The sequence below is a fragment of the Mandrillus leucophaeus genome, unplaced genomic scaffold (genome assembly GCF_000951045.1).
Source record: "Mandrillus leucophaeus isolate KB7577 unplaced genomic scaffold, Mleu.le_1.0 Scaffold274, whole genome shotgun sequence".
Lineage (NCBI taxonomy): Eukaryota > Metazoa > Chordata > Mammalia > Primates > Cercopithecidae > Mandrillus > Mandrillus leucophaeus.
Genome location: NW_012102854.1, coordinates 1187299 through 1191337, shown reverse-complemented (window position 1 = coordinate 1191337; position 4039 = coordinate 1187299). Strand labels below are relative to the sequence as shown.

Sequence of the window (4039 nt, the reverse complement as noted above, 5' to 3'; positions counted from 1 at the left end):
TCTGAGATCCTCCTGGAAGGCTGTAGCTCCATTGTTCTCAGCTTCTGGGAAGCTGAAAGGAGGTTCTGGGAAGAAGAAAGTGATGTACAGGCCGTTGTTTTCCCACGGGAACCTCTGTCCTCAAATCCTCCAGACCTCCACATCCAGGCATCTGGTGCCGTCTCCTGCCTCTGCCTCTGGTCACTTCCACAATCCAGGAGCCCAGGCCTCTAGCTTCCTCCTTCCCCAAACTCAGGAGTTCAGGTCTGCAGTCCCCTCCTTCCTCAGGCACAGAAGCCCCATCTCCACTCCCCTCCGTCCTCAGAACACAGGTTCCCAGCCCCCTTCCTAGGATCCTCAAGTTCAAAACAGGCTGAAAACTTGTCTCTCAGCAGGCTCAGGAGTCCTGCCCCTCTCCCCACCGGGCCCGCCACCTCTTTTCTAATTTTTTAATTTATTTTTATTTTTATTTTTTAGACAGAGTCTCGCTCTGTCACCCAGGCTGGAGTGCAGTGGCACAATCTCAGCTCACTGCAGCCTCTGCCAGGTTCAAGCAATTGTCCTGCCTCAGCCTCCCAAGTAGCTGGGACTACAGGCAGCTGCTGCCAAGTCCAGCTAATTTTTTTGTATTTTTAGTAGAGACGGCGTTTCACCTTCTTAGCCAGGGTGGTCTCGATCTCCTGACCTCATGATCCACCTGCCTCGGCCTCCCAAAGTGCTAGGATTACAGGCATGAACCACCATGCCTGACCTTTTTTATTTTTGGAGACTGGGCCTCACTCTGTGACCCAAGCCAGAGTCCAGTGGCACTATCTCAGCTCACTGCAGCCTTGATCTCCCTGGGTCAAGCGATCCTTCCACCTCAGCCTCCTGAGTAGCTGGGACTGCAGGTGTGTGCCACCACACCCAGCTGTGCCCCTCTTGTTTTAAGATGGTCTTCAGGTCTCAGCTTCTTCAGCTTGTGCCTTCAGTCTCTTATTCTGTCTGAGAAACTTAGATCCCTCACTCTCTCCAAATGCAACCACTTCCTCAATATTCAAAGGGCTTCCTCCGATGCTGGGTGCGCTGGCTCACACCTGTAATCGCAGCACTGTGGGAGACTGAGGAGGAGGGTGGATCACCTGAAGTCAGAAGTTCGAGACCAGCCTGGCCTACATGTGAAACCCTGTCTCTACTCAAAATACAAAAATTAGATGGGCACCTGTAGTCTCAGCTACTCGGAAAACTGAGGCACAAGAATTGCTTGAACCTGGGAGGCAGAGGTTGCAGTGAGCCAAGATCGTGCCACTGCATTCCAGCCTGGGCAACAGAGCAAGACTCCATTAAAAAAAAAAAAAAGGGGGGCCAAGCACGGTGGCTCACACCTGTAATCCCAGAACTTTGGGAGGCCGAGGCGGGCGGATCACCTGAGATCAGGAGTTCTAGACCAGCCTGACCAACATGAAGAAACCCAATCTCTACTAAAACTACAAAATTAGCGAGGCATGGTGGTGCATGCCTGTAATTCCAGCTACTCAGGAGGCTGAGGCAGGAGAATCGTCTGAACCCGGGAGGCGGAGGTTGGGGTGAGCTGAGATTTCACCATTGCATTCCAGCCTGGTCAACAAGAACGAAACTCCATCTTAAAACAAAACAAAAACAAAAACAAAAACAAAAACAAAAACAAAAACAAAAAAAGGCTTTCTCGTAATAAATTGCTTTCTTGTCTGTCTTTGGTCTTTTTTTTTTTTTTTTTTTTTTCCAGCTTTATTGAGATACAATTCAATGGATTTGAGTATATTCAGAGTTGTGCAACCTAACACCACAGGCTAACTGTAGGATATTTTCATCACCCTGAAAAGAAACTCTACACCCAGCCGGGCACGATCCTTCATGCCTGTAATCCCAGCACTTTGGGAGGCCAAGGCGGGTGGATCACAAGGTCAGGAGATCGAGACCATCCTGGCTAACATGGTGAAACCCCATCTCTACTAAAAATACAAAAAATTAGCCCGGCGTGGTGGTGGGCATCTGTCGTCCCAGCTACTCGGGAGGCTGAGGCAGGAGAATGGCGTGAACCCAGGAGGTGGAGCTTGCAGTGAACCTAGACTGCACCACTGCACTCCAGCCTGGACAACAGAATGAGACTCCATCTCAAAAAAAAAAAAAAAGAAACCCTGCACCTATTAACAATTAATCCATTCCACCTACAGCCAGCCTAGGCAATCACTAATCTTTCTGCCTATTCTAGACACTTCATGTGAATGGAATCATCATGTGATCTTTTGTGACTGGCTTCTTTCACTTAACGTTTTCAAGGTTTATCCATGTTTAGCATATATCAGTATATCAGTCCTTCGTTTCTTTTTAGTGCCAAATAATGGTTATGGGCCTGGGGTAGAATTGCTAAATCATACAGCAGCTGTGTTTCATCTTTTGAGGAACTGACAGTCTGTTTCCTGAAGTGGCTGCACCATTTTACATTCCCACCAACAATGTATGAGGGTTGCAATTTCTGCACATCTTCACCAACACTTGTTATTATTTCTCTTTTTAATTACAGCCATTCTAGTGAATGTGAAGTGATATCTCATAGTTTTTTGTTTGTTTGTTTGTTTGAGACAGAGTCTCACTCTGTCATCCAGACTAGAGTGTAGTAGGCACAATCACAGCTCACTGCAACCTCCACTTCCTGGGTTCAAGTGATTCTCCTGCCTCAGCCTCCAGAGTAGCTGGGACTACAGGTATGCACCACCACACCCGGTTAATTTTTGCATTTTTAGTAGAGATGAGGTTTCACCATGTTGGCCAGGCTGGTCTCTAACTCCTGACCTCAAGTGATCCACCTACCTTGGCCTCTTAAAATATTGGGATTACAAGCATGAGCCATTGCACCTGGCCTCATAGTAGTTTAGATTTACGCTTCCTGGCCGGACGCGGTGGCTCACCCCTGTAATCCCAGCACTCTGGGAGGCCGAGGCGGGTGGATCACGAGGTCTGGAGATCGAGACCATCCTGGCTAACACAGTGAAACCCCATCTCTACTAAAAATACAAAAAATTAACTGGACGTGGTGGCGGGCCTGTAGTCCCAGCTACTTGAGGGGCTGAGACAGGAGAATGGGGTGGACCCGGGAGGCAGAGCTTGCAGTAAGCCAAGATTGAGCCACTGCACTCCAGCCTGGGAGAAAGAGCGAGACTCCATTTCAAAAAAAGAAAAAGATTTATACTTCCCTAATGATTGTGTCCGGCATCCTTTCATGTGCAAACTGGCCATTTGTTAGTGGTTTTTGCTTCTTTTAAAAACTGCTGAGCCATCCATAAACATTTTCAAAATGAAAGGTATGTTTTTCAGTGTTAAGGCAACTGTTTTGTTGTGTTTTCCTTTGCTCTCTGTCACCAAATATTGTACATGCAAATAGTAAGACTGGGCTTTGTGTTGTCCATTGTTAATCCTAAATGCAACAAAACACATGGAGACTTTGAAAATCCTTCAGAATAATGCTATAGTTAAGATTTTGCTAAAGCAAGTTTTTTTTCTAACGCCTTGAGCTGCATATTGCCTTGAGTAATCATCATCTGAATTGTATCCTCTTGAATTCTTTTGAATTCTTCCCTTGCCCAATCCTTCAGGTATTTGCGATCAGAATCATTTGGAACTTGCTGAACTGTTTGGAAAATCCTTCTGTAAAGGAGGAGAACTTGCTGCCTTCTGATGAACTGCTTTAACGTTAGTGTTGCTGGGGGTAAGCGGGAAGTGGCCATGTCTACCAGCGGTCTGTTGGAGCCTTAGCTGGTCTTTTTCCTTCTTTTTTTCCTTCTCTCCCTCTCCATTCCTTATGCTATCTCCCTCTCCCCTCGTCCATCTCTTCATCTCACCATAACCTTTTTTTCTAATTTTTTAAATTTTTTTTTAAAAGAAGTTTCGCTCAGGCTAGAGTGCAATGGCGTGATCTCAGCTCACTGAAACCTCCACCTCCCCGGTTCAAGCAATTCTCCTGCCTCACCCTCCAGAGTAGCTGGAGTAACTGGGATGACAGGCGCACGCCACTACGCTGGCTAATTTTTGGGTCCTTAGTAGA

At 46.9% G+C, this 4039-nt stretch overlaps 1 pseudogene; it reads right to left on the bottom strand.

Moving 5' to 3' along the window:
* Positions 1–3467: 3467 nt before the first annotated feature.
* On the bottom strand, positions 3468–3722 carry LOC105543071 (annotated as a pseudogene).
* Between the last annotated feature and the right edge of the window lie 317 nt (positions 3723–4039).